At 40.7% G+C, this 26802-nt stretch overlaps 1 protein-coding gene across 1 annotated transcript in view; it reads left to right on the top strand.

The window, feature by feature from the left end:
* Positions 1 to 26802, top strand: part of LOC150080705 (gonadotropin-releasing hormone receptor-like) — a 320442-nt gene that overhangs the window by 40707 nt on the left and 252933 nt on the right. The window lies entirely within an intron of this gene.

Below are 26802 nucleotides of genomic sequence, written 5' to 3'. Positions count from 1 at the left end.
TGAACATCATCTATACAGATAGAACTATGTATCTTAATATCACCATAGCTAGGCGCATTATGGCCTTTGCTGTCCTTGCGCCGTCAAGCCCTAAAACAAACAAACATACCACTAAAAAATCTCACGAATTTTAATGAAAAAATGTTTATTAATTATATTTAAGTTTTCACAAACATGTTGGAAACAGCAACGTGTAACATTTAATCTCTGGCATTTTAAGTTTGTGGGGGCGTTACTCAATTACAATTGTAATACTGTACTTCGCTTCGTGTGCTTATCTTTTATGGCGATCAATTTTATTTTTCTTATGAACAGCCTTCTTTGCATATTACCGTCTGCATGCCACTTTCAAATTGGTAACTTCTAAATTCGTTAAGGGAGCAAAAAATCACCATGGACCAGCGTATAGCATGCCGGTGAATCTTTTTGAAAAAACGTGCCATTCTAATGAAAAGTAGTGCTTCGCTACTCGATAAACTGTACTCAGCCGGATACAATGGGGTAATGCAAACGATACCATTTTGCTCTCTGTTAGTCACTCGGGTTTCACGAATCTAAAACAATATAAATATTGAAAAAAAAAAAAAAAAAGAGCGTATACAAGAATATAAGGCACTGTTAGGAAGGTACAAAAAGAATCAATTACTAATCACCAAACCAGTGAGTCAGCAGGATTAAATATTTTTCCGCTGGCAATGTCAGAGGACGTTATGCTACTTCCAGGCTAGTCTGGGAATGTGAATGCTCGCTTTTACCTCAAACAGCTGGCAGAAAAGAACGGTGCCGTAACAATTCTATAACGCATAGCTGTTTGTCCAATTGCTTGTAGCATAACTAGTCTTACTTGAAGCAATTCTTTCTAAAATTAAATCCTCATAACCAACTATCCATCAATAGGGTCTTTTGTTTCCTCAGCGTGCTGACTTGTCTTTGTATCTTGTGTTAATCATTGCTGGTTCTCTCTCTTTGATAAACCTCCTAAAATTTAGTGTTACGTGTCACGGTTTTTCAATGGAGCAACGAACGAATATAAAATTTTGCTTTAAAACATGGAAAAATCTGCGACAAAAACGAATGAAATGTCAAAGCTATTTATGGTAATGAAATTTAATGAAAGTTATACAGGTGTGTTAAAATTGCATAAGCCGTTCAAACAAGAATGTGAGGATGCTCGCGATGATCCAAGAAGTGGGCATCCGTCAGCCTCTCGAAATGAGGACAGAAATTCTGGAAATAGTGCCAAAAAATTCTCGTTTGACCCACAGAATGACGGCTGATGAATTAGATATGAATAACGAGACGGTTCGTCAAATTCTGCAAGAATATTTGTGGAAAAGAAAAGTCTGTTCAAAATTTGTGCCGCACAACCGCACGGATGAGCATGAGCAAGGAAGGGTATCGTCATGCGAAGGCTTCATCCAGACTTGTCAAGACAATCCTAATTCATTCGACTATTTTCACTGGAGATGAGTGTTGGGTGTTTCAGTACGATCCAGAGACGTATCGTCAGAGTATGTATGCAGTGGACCTCAAAATCATGCCGGCCGGGCTAGCCGAGTGGGTAAAGTACCTACCCGGCAACCCAAAGGTCGCGGGTTCGATTCTCGCCTCGGGCTTGGATCAAAGTACTGCAAAAACCTTGGGAGGTGCAATATGGCCACAGAAGCCGATGCGCCAACAACTACCAAATCAAAAATCAAACCTCAAAATCATTACCAAAGCCCAAAGAGTTTTAGTTTACAGAAATTCAGGATAAAGACTTCGCTGATCCTGTTTTTCGACAAACAGGATATGATTCGCAAGGAATTTTTTTAACTGAAGGGGAGAGAGGTAATGTTGCCTTCTACGTACATGCGCTTCAAAGACTATTGAAGTGCATTTCCTGGGTGAAACCGCAATTTCTAGAGAAAGGCATCTGGTTCTTTTTGCGCGACAATGCTCCGCCCATTTCGTACTCGTTGTGAAGAAATTTCTGACGAAACGTGGCATTGCAGAGAACAACCATACATCCTACTGGCCCGATCTAAAAACCCAGCGGACTTCTTCTTTCCCAAGGAGAAACATGCCCTCAAAGGAAAGATTTCAGGATGTCGAGGACATAAAGAAAGACGTAACTGCCGAATCGAACGCCATCTCTTTGGACTCCTTTGCTGAATATTTTCATAAACTTTTAGCACGGTGTTACGCTCACAATATTACAAAAAAGAAGCAAATCTACGTGATCAGAACATTTGAGATACTTATTTACCACAATTAAACCACAACAGTTATCACTTTCATGTAACTACACTGCAAACTACTGCTTAGAAAATACGATGTTCGCTGCAAAATCATGCAAAAGCTCCACAAATATTGAATCGTAACTTACGAAATCTATAACTAAACTTAAAAAATAAGCTAACGAAAATGATTAGGACTATTAAAAGGCCCCGAGTGCCAAGCTAGTGATTATAGTGATATTTCCAATATCACTATAAACAGATCTCTTCATCAGCGACAAGTCAGAAAAACATTCTGTAATAACTCTTTGCTGGACTCTGGAATAGAAGGCAATGAAAAAGCAGATAATGCAGCAAAGTCAGCTACAGAACGGCCAAACAAAATAATGATAGTACCATACACTGATTTCAGACCAACTATTATATTAGAACTAGTGAAGACGAATGGGCCCAGATATGGAGAAGTCAAATCAATAATGAACTGCGGGAAATAAAACCGAATCCACAAATATGGAAATCAGGCATTAGAAAAAGTCGCAGAGAAGTAATGCTTGCCAGACTACGAATTGGCCACACTCACCTCACGCATTATCATCTATTATCTAATGAAAATCCCCCTCTCTGTTTCAACGCCAAGTTCAGCTTACAGTGAAACACATCCTATTAGATTGCTGCGCTTCAGAAATTCCAGATTCCTTTGCTTCCAGAGTCTAAGCAATACTCGGAATCCATTTACTCTTCAACAGATATTAGACAACTCGGCAAATCTAGATGAACTGTTCAATTTTATTCGGCAAATCCAATTTGACAAACAAATATGAAAGAATTGATTTTCATTAAAATAAAACATGGAAAGACAAATCTTGCCCTTTGATGCCCTTGTGTCTTAAAACCCTTAAACAACAAAAACGACTATTAAAACTGTTTATTGAGCATAATTTAACAGGATAATTAAGTAAAAAAAAAAATGGCAAAATTTATCCGCTTCCTAGAACTGAAAATTCTTCTACTGCACACAATTGTAGCCTCGATGTTATGATGCTGAATTCTGTGATATCACTTAGGACTCTTATTTGCTATAAATGTGTCACTGCACTTGCAATTGTTTCATTTGGTGTGATTTATTTTATGTAAAATAGCTGGCCCGTTCGGCCTATGTTCTATTACTCAGTTTGTGAAAATTATAAATGTCACATAACGTATCGGTTTCTACCACTAAAATGACATTTAATCAATTGAGTTTATTGTCTTCATGCGATCCGTTAAAGCTGCAACGATGTGATAACCAGGCCTCTTCGTGAGAAACAGCAATTACGTTGTCAACAACATGGAATCAGTTTGTGCCCGCTATAGCGTGAACAGACAATATAAATCTGTTACTAACTACTAAAGAATCAACACTGTTCACAGTCTCATAGCGTTTTTGAAAATTAACGGTAGTTTCCAAGAATATTTAAGCGAATTATTTAAATTTATGCCATAATTATCAGAAGGCATGCTTCGCTTAGTTCACTCCTGGTCAACTTTAACGTTGCTGTTATTAAAGATACGGTTCGTGCAGGCGACCGGAAAAACCAACGAAAAGATAATTTGAGAATTATGTTAAACTCATTTAAATTTTGTATGAGGCTTAACTTAACACGAATTTTCTTGTTATATCACCGCGTTTTTCTTCATGAAAGCTGATGATAATTAACTTTTCTTTTTCCATTCTTTTCGTAAGATTGTTTATCTAGTCCGCGTTATCAAATGTCCGCAGTAAATTCTTTTGAAGAAATATCGTAGGAACTTTCTTATACATTCTTCTACCAAAAGTCATGGACTAATTGCAGAAAATTGTGTGATTAATTGGACAGTTTTGTGAGCTATACATTAAGGATCATGAAAATGCCTCGAGGATTGTGAACGCATGTTTTTGTCAGCGCCGAACTCAACCACTTCATAATGTAGTGGAACGCAGCATTAAGGAAAGACTAAGATGGGCCACTTAAGAGGAGCTCTCGGATATAAAGGAGACCTCGAGAAAATATTACCAGATTTCAATCAAATTTTTTTCTAACACTTTACACACCACGTTAAATATATTAATAAATGTTACCAACCCTTTGCTTGGTTCTTGTTCACATGTAGTGGCTTGTTGTTTGATGCTCCTTTATTAAAATGTTTATTATGGTGTATAAACGATAGAATAGTTCATTCATTTTTTTGATGGATTCCACCCTGAGAATAGCATTTTGGAAACTGCTCAAACCATTAAGAATAATCCTGAAATGATAGGGAAATCGTGGATCCGTTGTGCTGGATGCTGCATTGAACAAAATGGGGGTCAAGTTGAAGGTTTTTTTTTTTTTTTTTGAGGTTTCTCTTTTCGAGTTTCTTTCAATTTCTTCTTTTTATATTTTGTAATTTATGACTAATTTTTAATATCTAGGAAACAGTCGTTCTTTTGAGATGATAAGTTTAAGAACTTTCCCTTATTTTTATCTGTTGAATGTGATCCAAATTTATTCCTTGCATTTTAAAAACCGTGAATATTGAACGAATGAGACAATTATCATAACAATTCTCATCGGTACTTCAAAACAGTTTCTATTTCCACTTACCTTAGTTTATTTATATCTAATCCCTTCAAAATCCAAATTAAAAAGGTCTCACGGAAATATAGGAATCGCGTTGCTTAATTAAAGAAACGGTAGGATTAAACTTAGTAAACAACCACTCTACTGACGACGCTGAGATGTATTTATAAGATAATCACTCCTTAAGGGAAATGCAGCGCAGAACTAAGTCTGATGTAACAGTAGCTATCTCCTCTAATTCAATTCTATCTAGATAATGTCGCCTGCTATTCGAAATAGCTGTTTTGGACTTAATCACCGAAGTCAAATTATTCCGAGCCTGTTTGGGCTAAGTTTCTAACAGATGTAATTCAAATTAGCATTTTTCAATGAGAAATTGCATGCTTGCTCCAAGCTAGAACATCAGCCAGTATCTAGTTAACTGCCTGATTTAAAAAGATTGTTCGTAATCGATGTAAGGTTAAAGAGGAAGCGTAAAACATCAATTTCAATGCCTTTTTCCTAAGTTTATCAATAGTAACGGTAGACAATAACCAAACAATCTCACTGTTTCAAATAATTATTCATTTTACAATATCAATATCATGCGCATACAAAACAATCTATATATCATCCAACAATTCACCATCTAGTTGCCTGTGTTATAACTGATTCCAGTTTGTCCCAGTAAAATGAGTTCAAATAAGCGATAATTTCGCTGACTGTGGAGAAAAACACACAGATAAATAAGCAATATAACAGGAATAACATCGTTATGTAATTCCTCAGATAAAGTTCACCCTGTTCTAGATGAAATCGGAAGCTTATTACTGCAAATTAAAAGACGCAACCAACTGGTCACTTTTTGCTGGATTCCAGCCCATTCCGGTATTTTAGGCAATGAACTGGCCGATAAAGCTGCAAAAAATCAAACTACCTTAGATTTAACCAATATTCCTGTTCCAGCATCAGATTATGCACTAACCGTTCATGCTGCTTGCCTATCACAATGGACAGCACTATGGCACTCCCAGACTAATAATAAACTCTTTCAGTTTAAACATGATCCGAAAATTTGGCGCTCCAGTATCCGTACCTCGAGACAAGAAGTAGTCCTTTCAAGGGCAAGAATAGGACATACCCATCTGACCCACCTTCATTTACTCACAGGAGATGATCCACCACAATGTACACATTGTTCTAATAATTTGACTGTAAAACATTCTTATTGGCTGCCCCTATTATAAACAACCCAGAACTTCATCCTTGATCTGACTGGTTAATCGTCATAAACCAATAACTCTTGAAAATCTCATTGGTGATAAGGCAAATATTTCTGAATTTTTTGACTTTCTCAGGCAAACTGGACTTTTTAATTATTTCTGATTTCAGATTTTCTTCTGATTTATGGAAAACTCATGTTTTAATATAATAAGTGAATAGGCATATTATAGCCTTAGCAGCATATGTGCCATTAAGCTTCCAGAACAACAACAGGAATAACAATCTAACAGTTATGAATATAATTCTGGTTATTTGTTTCTTTATTTTTAATTTTTACAGCCCAGACAGTGATAATGCTTATCAACTTTCGTACCATAGAAAATGTTTTATCAATTTGTTGAGTAAAAGGGAGGTGAAATGGTCCTTAGATTCAAAAGTTACTGAATATTAACTCGATTGATGGCTCTTTTAAAAGCCTGAAGCGGCATAAAGATGTCAGCGTCATAATTTAATTAGTTTTGCATTTGGATGATGGAAATTTGTAGCAAGAAGTTGAAAAGATAGTGGAATATCAGAAATAATACGTCAACGTAAATAATCCTGGGGATATTTGAACTGTAAGACAAAGAGCATATGAGAGGAGTCTTCGTCAGAATGCTGAATTTTATATGTAGACAACACGGTGAGGTAATAAACCAAAGTGCCTACAGCGATGCAGATTGTCAAAACGATAGTAGACGTGGGTGTGAAAAACGCAGATATCAAATTAGCCTGAATATTTTCTAACTTGTTTATTGAACAAGATGGGATGGCATTCTTGAATAGGTCATAATAAAGAAGAATGGAGAGGACTAGTTGTTCGCAGGGATTAAGGGAAGGAGCCAAAGAAGAAAATGTTCCTTCAGTGTTTGATTAGACCCTCGAACCAGAAAGAACGAGGTATTACAGACGAGACCCGAAGAGAAATATGAACATTAAATCGAAGACATATACCTAAGTCGACAGCGGACCAGACGGTTTGTATTTTTACCATCGATGACTAATCAGAATGTGTTAAATGATTCTCTTTCGGTCTAGCTCAGTCAATAGCACTTAATTTGTTTTCAGAAACTTTAAATTCATTGAGTTCTTACATGACCAATTCCTTTGCAATAATCAGATTTTAAAACCTACTAAATTCCAATCTCATCAGTATTCCTGTATTTTCTTCGACCGGAGTGAAAGCATTCACAATCCTTTGTATTTATAGCATTGCAAAGCTATTATTCATAGAAATACAAATTCAATTTCACAAGCACACTATTTTATCATAATGCTAACCACCCCCATTTATTTCCAGTACATTTATCCATCCTTATCGTTAGTATTTCTGAACTTCGACCGGAAACGAGAATCGCACCCAGGTAACGCGGCGAAAGAGCAGCTACCTTACCGGCCAGGTCCTTTAAAATGGCTACAAATATTCAAAGCATAACCACCTATAAATTCAGATGGCTATTGGCTGAGATCGCATTACGTTCCGTTAATAATCTCTGCTGGAAACTTTGTGCCATTTTGGACAAAGAAAACCCCACGCTGCTCTTGGAATACATGCTCTGCTCACAAAGGTTAAATGAGAAATCGTTGGAAATTTCTGCGTTACTTCCAACTCCACCTCACAATTCAAAGGCCAAACATTAATAAATTAAATTTTGATATGCCGCCTTATCCTTCCAAAACTTGGGTTACCCGTGTTTGATATAAATATTTTCTCTTCAATTCTCAGAGCTTCTAAATCGGCTTTCTTTTGAATTCTTCCATTCTACACACGAAAGATGAATGTATCCTCGCACTTTACTTCATACCTTTTTTTTTTTATGGTAGCAATATTTACATTCTGTTAGAAATACTACTCAACAGTGGGTGTAGCTGTTCACATCATTTTATTTTTCAAATTTAATTATTTGCTCATTTTAATTTATCATTAAAATCCTTTCATGAATGTTTCTATCTTTACACAGAATGTGATGAAAGAAACATAGCAACAGTACTCATCGTAGTCCAAATAATCGTGGCCACGGGTTAACATAAACAATTAGCATCACATAATATAAAGTTTAGTGACAGTAAGGATGATATTTAATCATTGACTCTCTAGTTACACGAAGTAGTTACATATTATATTAGGTAATCACCAATGATATAACCCACACAGCAAATAACATTCCATGACGTCCTATAGTTTCTTTACCAGTGAAGTGGCAAGTTACCGACGTAAAAGAACATCAGTACAGCTGTGTCGAAATGATCGGAGTTCACGGATGAGCTTCATGGTTGAATTCACCGAGGATGCATTTTCGATACCTTGGTTCTTTGCAGAAATCTGACGAAATCAAAGTCCAGTTGGACCAGGCTAACCATCTGAGTAGGGATAAACCTGTATATGATGTGCAGTCCATGTTTATTGTGACACAGGGACTAGGTAGCTCGTAGGCCATAGATGAGGAATCCTCCAGCGGCAGAAATCCCATACCTGTGGCACGTCAGTTGTACTAGCAAGAAGTTTTACAGTAACGGTTAGCCTGATGTGTCCAATTGTCATTGACAATCTGGAATTGCTGATTGTAATTGCCAAATCGGTGGTGTTATGACTAGCTTGAATACAGGTCACCTCAACACCCAGAATTCCTGTGCTAAAGGGAGCTTCAGAGTAGTGGGATCCTGCAGCTCCATCCCATAAAAGAATGGAGGAGTAAATGATGGTGTTGACGTAGTCTTTGTTATGCAAAGGACATCAACATGCAATATGTGCTGCTTTGCATTCCATTTAAACTTCTGCATTCTTGCTGTGACCCCTCAACGTGGGCACCGGTACGTGGTGAGGAGACTTCCCAGTGATGCTGCTGGTCTTCCAGATTAGCATCACTGGGATCCAACTCCCATACCTAGGTTCCAGGGTTACATCATTGGAATCCGGCGTGTGCACTCGTGCGCCGCGACCCGTGGAAATTCGGAAAGGGGGATCCTGTTCGTTGAGGGGCTCAGCCTTGATACACCACTTTGGCCCCTGCTTCGACAAGACTGGTGGTCCCGGACCGGCCCGACTGCGATCAATCGGCGGGTGATTCTTACTGCTTGGGTCAACTGCGTTCCAATAAGTCTCCCTCCCTTGGTCCTGGGACGGGATCAAGGCTTATTGGAAATGTGGGTATGGTGCTCGTAAGCGAACTTGGCGTCCCATTCGTGTACGCAGTACCTGCTAGTTCACGAGTGGGCGTCCCCTCGTTAAGCTCCGTAGTGGGTGAGGTACTTAGGGCATCTGAAATTATGTTACTCTTATGAGTATTTTAAACTCTAATTCTTCTGGGCCCCTAAAAAGGCCCCTACCTAATCCAGATGATAGCACGGATAAAACCTCCGTAAAAGAGCCAGAACTGAGGACACGCCACCATCAGTGACGCCACTTTTCATCATTCTCCATTCCACCGGAGAGCAGTCAATCGGAAAGATGTCGCCCTTCTTTATCCAGAAAGGATTACAAGGGTTGGTAGGTTAATTTAACTGCGTTAAACGACTGCGTTCTGGCGCCCTTTTGGTCTAAGCTTCTAGCGCAAAACAAGCGGCAAAAATCTTGAACTCTACATCCATAGGGGCAATACCTATCACCGTAACCCCCCACAAAACTCTGAATTCTTTACGAGGTGTTATATCACAGTGAGACCTTCATGTCGCTGATGAAGAGATCTGCTCTGAATTAAAAGACCAAGGAGTGACAGCTGTAAAGAGAATATCGAACGAAAGGATGGGAATCTCGTCCCTACCCGAGTTCTTATCCTCACATTCAGCACCCCACGGCCTCCAAGCTCCGTCAAAGCAGGCTATCTAAACTGCCCAGTGAAGATTTACATTCCAAACCCACTCAGGTGTTTTAGATGGCAAAAATACGGCCCATCACAAACATCTTACCTTGGTAAACTTGCCTATGCTCGATGTGGTGCTAAAGACCACGAGAGCAAGGAATTCTCAGCTTCAAAACCCACCTGTGTCAACTGTCAAGGAGAGCATCCCGCCTATTCTAGAGCATGCCAGCGGTGGAAGGACGAAAAAGAAATCCAAAAATTAAAAACAGAGCATCCTACCCAGAGGCTAGAAAACGTATCCAACCAATAAACAGCGGGAAACCTTATGCCCAGAAGGTTTCTGCTAAGTGCACTATCGGTACACAAACTGAGATGACCGTACCACCTCGAAATTGAGTTCAGAAAAGCCCACCAAAACAACACAGACAGCTGCTACTCCTATATCCGTACCTCCTAGTGCTCCAGCACTACCAAAATGAAGTGGTAAAGGAAAGCCAAAAAGATCAGAAGAGCTACCCGTAATATCAGAAACAATGGATGTAGAGGATAAGAAGGTACCGGACGATTCAGTCTTGGAACTCTTTGTGGAGGAAGAAAAGGACACCCGACAGCGTCTATACTTCCCCAAAGAAGATAAACCCAAGACTGACAAAACAAAGCCCTCAGCACCACGGAAGCCGCCTGATGGAACCATCATGCCAAAACAATGGCTATATTCCTATAATGGAATTGCCGTACATTCCGGCGAAATACTGATGACATCAAGGCCCTCCTGTAAAAGCACGAGCCAGTTTGCTTTGGCTTGCAGGAGACTTACCTTAAGGCCAAATGATTATCCCTCCATGCATAACATAACATTTTTTCGTAAGGACAGAATTGCGGATGGTCCTACTCATGGAGGCATTCCCAAACGAATAATAAACTCTTACAGATTAAACAGGTTCCGAAAATCTGGCTCTCCAGTGTCCGGACATCAAGACGAAAAGAAGTAAGACTTTCAAGAGCAAAAGTAGGTCATACTTGCCTGACCCACTTTCATTTACTCACAGGAGATGATCCACCACAGTGTCCACATTGTTCTCTAAACTTGACTGTGAAACACATTCTCTTTGAATGTCCATACTATAAACAAGACAGAAATACAACCCTGCTATCTTTGGTTAACCTTCGGAAACCAATAACTCTAGAGAATTTCATTGGTGACAATGCAAATATTCCTGAATTTTTTAACTTTCTGAAGAAAATTGGAGTTTTTAGTCACTTCTGATTTCTGCCTTTTCTGACATGACAAGAAATTCTCATATATTATTACAATAAAGGAATAGGCGCATTATAGCCAAAGCAGCTTATGCGCCATAAAACCTCCACAACAACAACCTACTCATGGAGGAATGGCTATCCTTGTGGGCAACCAGATCCCAGTTCAGCCTTTCCTACTTACAACCAGCATAGAGGCTGTTGCAATTCGCCTTACAGTTGCATTTTTATTAACCGTCTGCTCTATTTATTTGCCACCTGGGACTGACATCTCCCAGTAAGACCTCGATGATCTTGTAACGCAGTTTCCTTCCCCTTTCTTGCTTCTCGGGGATTCTAATGGATATAATACCCTGTGGGGTAGTGCTAGCAATAATAGAAGTGGACCAGTCATAGAGCATATGCTAAATGACAATGACCTCTCCCTTCTAAATGTGGGAACCAACACATTCTTCCACATGCCTACCCGTACGTTTTCTGCCATTGATCGTTCTATCTGCTCCCCTTCTTTACTCCCTTCATTCAGTTGGGAAGTGGAGGAGAAACCATATGGAAGTGATCACTTCCATGTGATAACCTCGTTACACAGTGGGAGACCGTGTCTTCCTTTCAGGTTACCACGGTGGAACACCGATCATGCTGACTGGACTGCCTTTCCAACAAAAGGCACATTTTGACCTCAGTGCCTTCAGTCAGGAGCCTATCTATGATGAAGTTACGTACATCACAGAAATCATCGCCCAAGCAGCTGCGAATGCGGTTCCAAAAACAACTGCTCGGTTTCCACCGTTTCCCAAACTTTGGTGGAAGTAACAATGCACAGCAGCTAAAAAGGCACAAAACAAAGCTAGTAGGATATTCCGACGATATCCCACCACGGCCAACCTTATAGCCTTTAAACGCGCACGAGCCAAAGCAGGCTAAATCTGCCGTCACAGTCAAAAGCAATTGTGGATCCCTTTTACTAAATGAATTACTCAGTCCACTAGTACTAATTTGGTCTGGGACAAAATCCGGAAAATTAAGGGAAAATATACATCCTACAATTCTTCAATCCTAGATTATAATGGATGCATTATTGCAGATCCAACTGCAATAGCCAATTCTCTTGGGGAAACATTCTCTAACATCTCTGCGACTTCTTCGTATTCCCCAGAGTTCCTGGTCCTGAAACATTTAAAATCGAAAAACAGGCACTTAATTTTAAGTCTAAGAGCCTTTATCCCTACAACGGGACATTCACTATAGAGTAACTGAAAAGAGCTCTCATGCTTTCCAAGGCAAGTGCTGTTGAACCAGATGGCATCCATTAGGAAATGATTAAGCATCATTCATCAAAATCTATGAATCATCTGCTCCTTCTATACAACAGAATCTTTATTGAAGGGCAGTTTCCGGATTCCTGGCGCAAGGCAATCATTCTTGCCTTTACTAAACCTGGAAAGGAACCTAAAGTCACTACTAATTATCATCCTATTGCACTGAATAACAGTCTCTGTAAACTCCTAGAGAGATTGGTTAATTTTCCTTTAATGTGGTATTTAGAATCAAATCACCTTCTCTGTAACATCCAGTGCGGGTTCCGAAGGAACCGGTTCACACTGGGCCATCTTAGTAGATTGGAAACATCCATCCGGGATGCTTTCCTAAAACTTGAACATTTGGTGTATTCTTTGACATTTAGAAAAAAATGTCAACTTGTAGTTTTGGTATCTTAAATGATTTGCATAGCCTTGGTCTTAAAAATGGGGAAATTGGCCTCTCCCCATTTTTATTAAAGACTTTTTAGCCAATCGATCTTTTCCTGTTCTTGTGGGATACTGACTCTCTCGTCACTTCTGTCAAGAGGAGGGAGTACCACAAGGTTCATATTAAGTGTCACGCTTTTTTGCCATAAAAATAAATTCCATCACAGAACTTCCTCCGACTGTAAACAGTGCCCTCTATGCTGATGAATTTAGTATATTTTGTCAGTCATGCAACATGAGGGTTATTGAAAGACTACTGCAAAAAGCCATTGATCACCTAAATTCGTGGGCACTGTCTAATGGTTTCAGGTTCTCGCAGCAGAAGACCGTTTGGGTACACTTTTGTCGTAAGCGTAATCTTCATCCTGAACCTGAATTAAGGCTCGGACATAATGCTATTCCAGTAGCGGAGGACACAAAATTCATGGGACTCCTATTTGATAAAAAGCTGACCTTTCTGGATCAATCCGTCAACTCCGCACAAAGTGCACAAGAGGCCTGAATATTTTGCGCTCTCTCTACTCTACATATTGGGGAGCGGACGGATGCACTCTACTACGCATTTACCGTGCGCTTGGGCCCCGAGTGCCAAGCGATATTAGTGACCACAGCGCCTTTTCATAGTGATTATCTGATACGCTTTACTGTATATACGTTTCTCCTGAGTTTCGCAAGTCCGTTAACTCTTGAGCATTATAATTGAATAGATCTCTCATATTATATAACCCAGAAAGGAAAGTACCTTTCTTTAACCCCCTTTTTTATTTTTCGTTAATACTAACCTTCACTTCGCTTGGGTCACTAGGCGGCACCGCTCTTGCCTCCACGTGGCGGGGCTGGTAACCTGGGAGAAAAAGGTAATCTCCCGGGGCCAAAAAGAGCACGTCATGAGTAAATCAAACTCTGACTTATCTGGGCTGCCAGATGCACCCCAGTCAACAAAAAAGAAAGACAGTTCTATTGCAGGAACTTCAAAACGGCAGAAAACTGACTCTGACATCTATCCTACTCCAGCTTTCCTGATCATGCACTCAACTGGTGAAAATGCAATTGGCAAAATCTCGCCATTTAGGGTACAGAAGGAATTAGAAAGCAGAGCTGGAACTCCTAAGTCTGTAAAAAGACTTAGGTCAGGAGATATTCTGATCGAGACCTCTAATAGTAAACACTCAGAGCGACTCTTGAATATTAATCTCTTTGCTGGAATACCAGTTACTGTGACACCCCACAGATCACTGAACACCTCTAAAGGAGTGATTTCTGATTGGGATTTAATAGATGTATCCGAAGAGGAGATGCTTGAAGAACTTAAAGAAGAAGGCGTTATACAGGTCAAGAGAATTTCCACCAGAAAAGAAGGAGTTCTGACTCCTACACGTAATCTCATTTTGACCTTTAATACACCACATCGCCCAGCATCCATTAAGGCTGGATATCTCGTCTGTAATGTCAGACCTTATATTCCAAATCCCCTACGGTGTTTCCGATGCCAGAAGTACGGACATTCCCAGACAGCTTGCCGGGGAACCCCTGCTTGTGCAAAGTGCGGGTCAGTTGATCACAACTGCGAAGCCTGTACTGCACCCCAACCGATATGCCCAAACTGCAAAAAAGATCATCCCGCTTACGCTAGAACATGTGAACGCTGGAAAACTGAGAAACTTATTCAGATTTATAAAACCAATCATAACGTGTCCTATCAAGAAGCTAAGCGAAATATCTCACCACCAAACCTTGCAAATAGATCTACGTATGCTCATATCACCAAAAAATTCCAATCAACCGCATCGCAAACTGATCTAACAGTACCCCCAAAAGAGTCTTTCTCGAACTATGTAAAAACACTGTTCAATACAACTGAAACTCAGGCAGTCAATACGCCTATTTCTGTACCAATCGAAAATCACCACTCCCCGGATGAAGGGCACAAAGAAAAACAAATCGTAACTATTCACCAACAGGAAATGGATACTAAGGAAATACCCCCAGATGACCCGGTCCTACACATTTTTGTAGAAGAAGACATGGAAACAGAAAGGCCCTACTTTCGAAAGAAAGACAAAAACAAGAGTGAAAAACAGAGAACCTCAGCACCAAGAAAACGCTCGGAAAGTCTAACTAGAGATAAACAATGAACACAATAATTCAATGGAATTGTCGTGGTTTCCGTGCCAATATTAATGACCTATACGACCTTATCTCTAAATACACACCAATATGTCTCTGCCTCCAAGAGACATATTTCAAACCTCAAGACACACCAAAACTGTCTTATTACAATATCTTTAGAAAAGATAGAACTGATCAAAATACTGCACATGGTGGAGTAGCTGTTATAACAAACCCATTTGTTCCTGTCAAACAGGTCTTACTAAACTCTCCTCTCGAGGCAATAGCGGTCCGTGTAGCTGCTGACATCCATATTACAATCTGCTCCTTATATATTCCACCAAGCTATCCCATCCAACAAAATGATCTAAACAACCTCATAGCTCAACTCCCCACACCTTTCCTCATTCTGGGAGACTTAAATGGTCATCACACACTATGGGGTAACAACAATATTGACCAAAGAGGAAAACTAATTGAAAAATGTTTAGATGATAACAACCTTCTCCTTCTAAATGACGGCTCACCTACTTACGTTCACCTTCCTTCTGGAACATATACTGCAATAGACCTGTCTATCTGTTCTGCAACTTTGTATCCTACTCTAAAGTGGACGGCAAACAATGATCCACTGCATAGTGATCACTTTCCCATTACAATTGAATTAGTAAATAAACCCTCTTATCAACTTACTAGAATTCCTCGGTGGCTAATTGATAAAGCAGACTGGGAGATGTATAAAAAATTAGCTAAAGTGGACCCTGAAATTATACAAAGATCCCCAACCAAGGAAGCGGTTGAGTATGTCACAAAAACTATACTACACGCAGCAGGACAAGCTATACCAAAATCCTCCTCAAAATTACCTGTACACCCAAAAATATGGTGGAATGACGAATGCCGTGCAGCAAAAAGAGATCAAAATAAAGCTTGGAATACTTTTAGGCGCTATCCAACCACAGCTAATCTCATTCAGTTTAAACGCGTTAGAGCAAGAGCCAGGTATGTTAGACGCAGCAATAAAAAGGCCGCTTGGATTCGCTTCACTTCAACCATCAATCAAGCAACTCCCACACACAAAATTTGGAAAACAATCAGGAAAATGAGTGGTAAATATCAAACGACACCTCAGCCTATCATGGAATGGAGAGGGCAGAACATTTCTGACCCCGCCCAAATTGCCAATATACTAGGAGAAACTTTTGCCAAAACATCAGCAACAGAAAGTTACATACCAGCCTTCAGAAGATTCAAAGCAAATTCAGAAAAACAAAAGTTAAACTTTTCTTCAAAAGCAGAAGAACAATATAACTTACCATTCACTATCCACGAACTACATAGAGCCTTGTCAACATCTAGGCGTAGCGCTGTAGGACCAGATAATATCCATTATTCAATGATACAGGAACTAAGTGCTGAATCACTGCAGTCACTTCTTGATCTGTTCAATAGGCTCTACCGGGAAGACACATTCCCTGAGCAATGGCACCACGCTACAGTCCTTGCATTCCTTAAACCTGGAAAAGACCCGACAAACCCTACTAGCTATAGACCCATTGCTTTGACCAGTTGCCTTTGCAAAATTCTGGAAAAGATGGTGAACCGTCGACTGATATGGTACCTGGAAAATTTCAATCTCTTAAATTCTGCACAATTCGGCATTCGACAGAACAGATCAACACTAGATATACTAGTAAAACTAGAGAATTCCATTCGGAATGCATTCCTTAGATCGGAACACCATGTAATGGTTTGCTTTGACATCAGCAAGGCCTATGATTCCACGTGGAAGTATGGAATACTCCGTGAGCTACATCGCCATGGACTTCGGGGCCATCTCCCGATTTTCATACGCAACTTCCTAGACAAGAGAACTTTCCAGGTTCGATTTAAAACTTCGCTGTCCAAACTATTTTTTCAGGAAGAAGGAGTTCCCCAGGGCTCTGTACTCAGCGCTACACTCTTTATAATTGTGATAAACACCATTGCTGAACAACTTCCGAACACTATTGATAAGGCACTGTTCGTAGATGACCTTAGTATTTCTTGCCATGCGAAAAACATGAATACGATCGAGAGACAATTACAAGGGGCAATAAATAAGATCAGTACATGGGCACAAACCAATGGTTTTCAGCTTTGTTCTCAAAAAACGTTGTGTATCCATTTTTGCCGACAACGTAAATTGCACCTACACCCGGAACTACAACTGAACGGAAAACCAATAGCAGTTCAACCCAGCATACGATTCTTAGGAATCACCTTAGATCATAAACTTACCTTCCTGGAACATATTAAAAGACTAAGAACATCCTGCCAACAAAAATTAAATATCATCCGGGTTCTCTCAGCACCAAAGTGGGGAGCTGATCGCCTTACCTTATTACGGCTATACAGATCTTTAATAAGATCAAAACTTGATTACGGGGCCCCAGTATATAGCTCAGCAAGGCCTAGTGTCCTTCGCTGGCTTGATCCTCTCCATCATAGTGCAATACGCATTGCTCTAGGAGCATATCGTACGTCACCAACACATAGTCTATATGCCGAAGCTCACGAACCCCCTCTCTCTATCAGAAGGCAACAACTTATATTACGCTATGCATATAAAATTAGATCTATGCCTGAACACCCAAATTGGGAATTACTTTTCACTCCCCAACACAGCAGGTTATACCATAACCGCCTTACTGCTAACAGACCGTTAGGTATAAGAATAAGACATCTTCTAGAAGAACTTAATCTGAGTCTTGATAATATCACAAGTACCCCTCCACTACTCCTTCCACCGTGGAGAATTACTCCACCTTTATGTGATAAATACCTTCACAAATGGGATAAATCTGCACTAAATAAAGAAAATTTTTTGCAATTGTACCATGCAGTGGTGGAGCAGTTTCCAAACTTCATTGTAGTTCATACAGATGGGTCAAAGAATGACACCCACGTTGGAATCGCCGCAGTTTTCCCGAACATAACATTAGCCTACAAACTGCCACATGAGTTCAGTATCTTTTCTGCTGAACTAATGGCAATTCAGGTTGCACTGAAGCATATCGAGTCCTCCAATATTGAAAGCAGCATAATATTCTCTGATTCTCTAAGTGCACTTCAAGCCCTGGAAAACACCATGAACATCACCCACCCTGTCGTTAAAGAAATAACAAACTCTTTATATACCTTATCTGAACTTGGAAAAACCATACACTTCTGTTGGGTCCCAGGACATATGGGAATTCCAGAAAATGAATTAGCGGACAGTGCCGCAAAAACGGCCGACTTACCACCTGATGTACAGTGGAGAGTTCCACATCACGATTATAGACAAATAATACAGGAAAAATGCATGTACCAGTGGCAATCAACATGGCAAAATCAACTTGAAAATAAGCTTCGAAGTATCAAGCCAAAACTTGAGCAATGGCCTTCAAGCCTCAGTGCAATTCGACAACAGGAGGTAATACTAGCTCGTCTCCGAATAGGTCACACTAATATTACTCATGGTTATCTTTTAAGAGGGGAGAATCACCCCCAGTGTGATCACTGTAAAACAGTACTTTCAGTGAAACATATCCTTGTGGAATGCGCAAAATTTGCAATAGAACGCCAGAATATCTTCACTCCAGCCACAACTGAAGACCCACTAACACTTGTTTCACTTTTGGGCAATAAAACAAATGTCTCAAAGATTTTTACCTTTCTCAAAGCGATCAATGTATACCACCTCCTTTAGCTAGTCAAAAATCAGTCTCCTGACCCTCGATCTATAACGAAATAGCAGAAATACTAACCTATGTATGGCGCACTATGGCCATAGATGCCCATGCGCCAAAAAAAAATCCCCAACCAAACAAACAAACAAACAAACCGTGCGCTTGTACGATCCAGATTAGATTACGGGTCCCTTGTATACAATTCGGCCAGAAACGGTGTACTTCAATGGCTGGATCTTGTACATCATCAGGCTCTCCGTCTCGTGGCCCCGGGTGCCAAGCGTTCCGTGACCAAGCGATTTCTTTGCGTATCTCAAAGCGTTATCTCTAAAGAGCCTTCAAGTGATAGATTATATTTTGTTTCAACAACCGTTTTCTTTATTTATTAATTAGTGTAGCTCTTTTGCACTAGAAGAAGTAGGCAAAGGCCCAGAAAGGAAAGTTACCTTTCTGTTTTTTATTTCTAATAGTACTAACTAACTAACTTAGCCGCTTGGTCACCTTGTGGCACTGCTCCTGCCTCCCCGTGGCGGGGCCGGAAATCTGGGTGGTAAAACCAACCCCCAGGGCCAAAAGGAGCAAAACATGGACTGTGACAATTTTCCACCGATTAGGACTGCAAATCCAAATACACTAGATTTGCACATACCCGATAATGATTTATCCAATCCAAAGAGACTGAGGACGGATGCTCCCCGAATGGAAAACCCAAGTTTTCTGATTCTGCATTCGCTAACTAACCAATCGTTGGGTAGTTTATCACCATTCCTCATTCAAAAATGTCTTGAGAGCGTAGCTGGCTCCCCTAAAATGGTACGACGACTGAAATCTGGCGACCTGCTTGTTGAGACCACCAACTCAAAACACTCTGAGTCTCTACTCAGACTCACCTCATTTGGTGGAGTTTCAGTTAAAGTGTCCCCACATGCCACTCTTAATTCATCCAAAGGTGTTATTTCTGAATGGGACCTGATGAATGTATCAGAAGAAGAAATTGTTCAGGAACTGCAGGACCAGAAAGTCACACAGGCAAAACGAATTATGATGAAAAAAGATGGAGAACTCCTTCCAACTCGTAGCATAATTTTGACATTCAGCTCACCTAATTTACCTTCATCCGTAAAAGCAGGGTATTTGCATTGTCGCATTCGCCCATATATCCCGAACCCAATAAGATGTTACAAGTGTCAGAAATTCGGACACTCACAAACAGTCTGTCGAGGAGACCCCGTATGTCCTAACTGTGGTTCAAAAGATCATTCCCAGGCTGACTGTAAAGCCCAGGCTCCACTCTGCGCCAATTGTAAAGGTAACCATCCAGCCTTTTCTAAAAACTGTGAACAATGGAAATATGAGAAAAAAATTCAGAAATATAAAATAGAAAAGAAAGTTTCATTCCCAGAAGCCAGAAAGCAAATACAACTAATCACACCTAGACGCACGTATGCTGAAGCCGCTAAAAAGTTTCATTCAGTATCGGTGCAGACTGATACATCAATACCTCCAAATACCTCTATTTCAGAATGGGCTCGTTCCCTACTCAGTTCTGCACCTCAACCTTCAAAGCAACAGATTTCTACTAGAGCTAACAATACACCAGTCACGATACCACCTTCTGCCGGTGCAGATCCCGTAAGATCCGTCCAAGCAGATAACGCAGATTCTAATCGAAAACAGACATTTGACTCCTCCCTTATGGATACTAATGAAATTTCCAATCAAGATGATACCGAAACCATTCTGGAGATCCATCCAGAGGATGAAATAGACCAAAGACCGGTTTTCTCAAAAAGAGAAAGGATTAAAATTGACCGTGCCAAACAGACTTCCAAAAAGCAGTCAGATTCAGTTCCTTCATCTAAATTGAAATAATGAACAACGTTGTCCAATGGAATTGTAGAGGCTTTAGGAGCAACATTGATGACATATACGACATAATTAAGCAGCATAAACCAGTGGGCATCTGCCTACAGGAGACATATCTGACTCCTCAGGTATCTCCTTTGATAAAAAACTATACTCTTTTCAGACAAGATAGACCTATTGCAAATAATGCTCGTGGTGGAGTAGCCATACTCATAGATTCGCGAGTCCCATGCAGACGCATTTCTTTACAAACCTCTATAGAAGCCGTTGCTACCCGAATAGCAATTGGCATCACTCTGACTCTTGTTTCGATCTATCTACCACCCAATCATCCGTGTACTATTCACGAACTTGAAAATCTTATAATGCAGTTGCCAACCCCTTTCTGTTTATTGGGCGACTTCAGTGGACACCATCCATTGTGGGGTTCTCCCAATGCAGATGGACGAGGGCAACTCATTGAAATGCTCATTGACAGACAAAACTTAACCATCCTAAATACTGGTTCACCCACTTACATCCATCTCCCAACAGGAACAGTGTCTGCAATAGATCTATCAATATGCTCTCCGATCCTCTTTCCTAATATTGAGTGGACAGCTCTAGATGATCCACTAAACAGTGACCACTACCCATTAATCTGTAAGATCCAAACATCACGCTCTTCAACTGCAAAAAACCAAATAAAATGGAAATTTACCAAGGCAGATTGGGCCAAGTATACCTCTCATGTTTCATTTGATAAACAGATCATTGAATCCTTCCCAATTGACACAGCCACTGATCATATCACCAAAGAAATTCTAGCAGCTGCATCCATTGCCATCCCACAATCACAATCAGTCACCTACAGACCCATAAATTATTGGTGGAACGATGAATGTAAGAATGCCAAAAAAGAAAAAAACCGAGCGTGGAATATATTTCGCAAATACCCTACTACCAACAACCTTATAAATTATAAGAAACTAAGAGCCAAAGCCCGACACATCAGAAAGGAAGCTAAAAAAAACTCTTGGATCCGATTTGCGACTTCAGTAAATAAAAATACTGATGTAAGAACAATATGGAAAAAAATAAGACAGCTAAATGGCAAATTTCCTCCATTATCCTCGCCAATATTCAACTGGAATGGACAGGAGCTCTCTAGTCCTGCAGAAATTGCGAATACTCTAGGGACAATATTCTCCCAGTTGTCTGCCTCGAACTCGTATGATCCGTCATTTCAGAAGATCAAAGCCTCAGCCGAAAAATCAAAACTTAACTTCAAAACCGCTGCTTCTCTACCATACAATCAGACACTTACTATGATTGAACTTCAAAAAGCTATATATTCCTCAAAGAACAGTGCTGCTGGTCCAGACGGACTATATTACATAATGCTTCAACACTTAGACAATAAATCACTGTCATTGCTGCTGACCTTTTACAACCGTATATTCATTGAACATTCATACCCCACTCGCTGGCATCACTCCTATGTAGTGGCAATTCCCAAACCAGGCAAAGATCATTCTATCCCTCACAATTATAGACCCATCTCTCTTACCAGTTGTTTGAGTAAAACATTAGAAAAAATTATACACCGCCGATTAACATGGTATCTGGATTCAAAACATCTAATCTCTGATAACCAGTTTGGTTTCAGAAAAAATCGCTCATCCCTAGATCTTATGGTTAAAGCTGAAACAAATATCAGGAATGCATTTATACGAAATGAACATCTTGTCATGGTCTGCCTTGACATAGAGAAGGCCTTTGACACCACCTGGCGTTTTGGTATCTTAAAAGATCTTCATTCCCTTGACCTGAGAGGTCACTTACCATGCTACATACAAAACTTCCTTCAGTATAGATCTTTTCAAGTTCGCTATAGAGAAGTCTTCTCACAAATCTATATACAAGAGCAAGGAGTACCACAGGGCTCAGTTCTCAGTGCTACTTTATTTGCATTGAGAATAAATCATATTACCAAATGTATTCCCAAGACTGTGAACTCATATCTCTATGCTGATGATCTGACTGTTTCCTGCAGTTCGCCGAATATGAACTTCATTGAAAGGCAACTACAAATCTCACTAAACAATATTGAACTATGGATGACACAGAATGGTTACAGACTATCTCATCAAAAATCGAGTGCCATTCACTTTTGTAACAAACGAGGGATGCATCCTGACCCAGAGCTACACCTAACAAATCATCCTATCTCAGTTATGAGTAGCATTCGCCTCCTCGGTCTAATTTTTGATAGGAAACTTAATTTTTTAGAACATATCAAATATCTCCGGACAACCTGCCAGAAAAAAATGAACATTCTCAGAGTTCTTTCTTCTACAACATGGGGTGCTGACCGTTACACCTTACTTCACCTGTATAGAACTCTAATTAGATCTCGTCTTGATTATGGAGCCCCGGTGTATGACTCTGCTAGGGAGAGTGTGCTAGTACGGCTTGCTCCTGTTCAACATTCTGCCCTTAGGATTGCTACAGGTGCTTATAGAACATCGCCAGTACAAAGTCTCTACGCCGAAGCCCATGAAATTCCACTCTGCCTCAGAAGGAAGATGTTACTTTTGAATTATGCCGCTAAAATTCAAAGCATGCCTACCCATCCAATTTGGCCAATACTTAGTGATCCACAGTTTAAAATGTTCTACAGAAATAAACCCAGAGCAGTCCAACCTACTGGCATCAGATTGCAGGCTCTATCTGAAAGCTGGAATGTGCACCTTGAAAAAGTCCTCCAAGATCCAAACACTTCAGTTCCCCCATGGTCCTGGGTTAATCCATCCTGTGACAATTACTTCCTGAACTGGGGAAAAGATTCCCTTGCAAATATTAACGTGCGACAACTTCATACTTCTCACACACAAAATTATCCGCATTTCATGAAAATATACACAGATGGATCAAAGTCTGATAGTGGAGTAGGTGCTGCAGCAGTTTTCCCTTTTAACACCATCTCTGTATCTCTGCCTACTGAATGCAGCAGTTATACAGCTGAGTTATTCGCCATTAAACTTGCCCTAGAAAATATTATTCATTGCTCCATTAAAAAAAGTATAATATATACCGACTCGCAGAGTACACTAGTAGCCCTACAAAACATCTCCTCACCAACCAATCCTTTAATACAAACCATAAGAAGTAAGATGATTCTTATTCAGGAACGCCAACAAGTAGTCATCTTCTGCTGGATCCCAGGTCACACTGGGATCCCAGGAAACGAATGCGCAGACCATGCTGCAAAACATCCATCTAACCCATTATCTTCAGGCTTTTGTGTTCCATATGTTGATTACAAACCTATGATACGAAGGACATGTAAGGAACAATGGACACTTCTATGGCAAGCTCAAACGGGTAATAAGCTATTGGAAATAAAATCAGAACCACAGTTATGGACCTCTAGTTTTCGTACTAACAGAAAGGAAGAAGTCATCTTAACCAGAGCACGAATCGGCCACAGCCAGTTTACTCACCTATTTCTCCTTACAGGAAATGATCCTCCACAGTGTTCTCAATGCAACTGTCAGCTAACAATGAAGCACATTCTTGTTGAATGCACTCTGTACAAACATGCTCGGCAATGTTCATTCAGCTTCCTTCCAAATCTAAAAGAACCTCTAAAACTCTCTCACATCATAGGCAACGATGCTAATCCCTTGGAGTTATTCTGTTTTCTTAAACGAATAAAACTATATGATCGTCTCTGACTGTTTCCATAACAGTCACCATTGATAACTTTCATATCACTGATAGGCGCAATATGGTCTAAGCAGCCCTTGCGCCAAAAATAACAATAACAACAAATCTCCGTCTCGCTATTGGAGCATATCGAACATCTCCTGTCCAGAGCTTTTACGCCGAAGCAAACAAACCACCGTTATGTCTTCGACGTAAGCAGTTGTCTCTAAAGTACGCTTTAAAACTGAAATCCCTGCCAGACCATTCTACGTGGCCATTCGTTTTTGAGCCACGATGGGAAAATTTGTACAACAGCCGTAAGACTGCCAATCGTCCTTTTGGTATTCGTCTCCAAGAGCTACCCAAAGAACATAAAATCAAGGTAGATAAGGTTGCCCAAACACCAAAGAAACCCCTTCCACAATGGCATGATCACGTTCCAGCATGTGACTTCTTCCTTAAAAACTGGGGAAAATCGGACACTCCATCTGCCTACCTGCAGCTTTATTCAGCACACTGAGTTGAACATTCTGACTTTGCGCCAGCTTATACAGACGGATCGAAGTCGGAATCATATGTAGGATCTGCTGCTTTCTTTCTGGACGCCACCATATCACAGCAGATTCTCCCCGAATGCAGCATACTTACTGCAGAGCTGCACGCTATAGAGTTAGCCTTGGATCACATTAGTAAATGCCAATACCAACGTTTCATTTTATATTCCGACTCTCTCAGCGTGTTACAGGTTTTAATAACCGTGAGATGTAATTCTCATCCAGTTCTGTGTTGCCTTCAGGAGAGGCCCCGAGTGCCAAGCGATATTAGTGACCACAGCGCCTTTCCAGAGTGATTATCTAGTACGCTTAATTGTAAATACGTTATTCCTGAGTTTCGAAAGTCCGATAACTCCTGAATATTATAATTAAATAGATATATTCAAATACTATAACCTAGAAAGGACAACCACCTTTCTTTAATCCCTCTTTTTATTTTTAGTTATTACTAACCCTTTTCTTCGCTTGGGTCACTAGGCGGCACCGCTCTTGCCTCCACGTGCCCCTCGACGTGGGCACCTGTACGTGGTGAGGGGACCTCCCAGTGATGCTGCTGGTTTACCAGATTAGCATCACTGGGATCTAACGCCCATACCTTGGTTCCAGGGTTACATCTTTGGAATCCGGCGTGTGCAGCCGTGCGCCGCGACCCGTGGAAGCGGAAAGGGGGATCCTGGTGGTTGAGGGGCCCAGCCTTAATACACCACTTTGGCCCCTGCTTCGACAAGACGGGCGGTCCCGGACCGGCTCGACTGGGATCAATCGGCGGGTGGTTTTATACTGCTAGGGTCAACTGCGTTCCAATAAGTCTCCCTCCCTTTGGTCCTGGGACGGGATAAAGACTTATTGGTAACGTGGGTATGGTGTTCTAAGCGAACTCGGCGTCCCATTCGTGTACGCAGTACCTGCTAGTTCACGAGTGGGCGCCCCCTCGTAGGGCTCCGTGGTGGGTGAGGTACTTAGGCATCAGACATTTTTTCTTTACTCCTATGAGTAATTTAAATTCTTCTTCTGGGGCCCCAACAAGGCCCCTACCTAATCGATCGTCGGAAGAAAGTGAGAGCAATTCTGCTAAAAGAGCCAGAACTGAGGAGAAAACACCATCTGTGACACCGCTTTTCCTCATTCTCCATTCCACAGGAGAGCAGTCAATAGGGAAAATGTCACCTTTCTTTATCCAGAAAGGATTAGAAGGGATGGCAGGTTCACCCAAATCCGTAAAACGGCTGCGTTCTGGAGATATTCTTATTGAAGCATCGAATATAAATCAAGCAGAAAAAATTTTGAAAGCCACATCTATAGGGGGAATACCCATTATTGTAACCCCTCACAAAACTTTGAACTCTTCACGAGGTGTCATATCAGAGTGGGATCTCCTTCATGTTTCTGAAGAAGAGATCTGCTCTGAATTAAAAGAACAAGGAGTAACAGCTGTCAAGCGAATATCCATGCGTAAGGATGGGAATCTTGTCCCTACCCGAGTTCTCATCCTAACATTCAACACCCCAAGGCCTCCAAGTTCCATCAAGGCAGGGTACTTAAACTGCCCAGTGAGGATTTATGTTCCAAACCCACTGAGGTGTTTTAAATGTCAAAAGTACGGCCACTCACAAACAGCTTGTCGTGGTAACCCTGCCTGTGCTCGATGTGGTGCTAAAGATCACGAGAGCAAGGAATGTATAGCTCCTAAGCCTAACTGTATTAACTGCCAAGGAGAGCACCCTGCATACTCTCGAGCATGCCAGCGGTGGAAGGACGAAAAGGAGATACAAAAGTTAAAAACGGAGCTTAACATCTCCTACCCAGAGGCTAGAAAACGCATACAACCAATAAATAGCGGGAAGCCTTCATATGCTCAGAAGGTTTCTGCGAAGTGCACTATCGGTACACAAACAGATATGACTATACCACCAAGAGAGTCATTCACGCCGATTGCCCGCTATTTATTGAGTTCACAAAAGCCCACCACAAAAACACAATCAGCTGCTACTCCAATATCCGTACCTCCTAGTGCCCCACCACTAA

The sequence above is a fragment of the Mastigoproctus giganteus genome, chromosome 9, assembly GCF_048544385.1.
Source record: "Mastigoproctus giganteus isolate SK-2022 chromosome 9, ASM4854438v1, whole genome shotgun sequence".
Classification (NCBI taxonomy): Eukaryota; Metazoa; Arthropoda; class Arachnida; order Uropygi; family Thelyphonidae; genus Mastigoproctus; species Mastigoproctus giganteus.
Note: the sequence above shows the minus strand (reverse complement) of the source record. Positions and strands in the feature narration are given on the sequence as shown.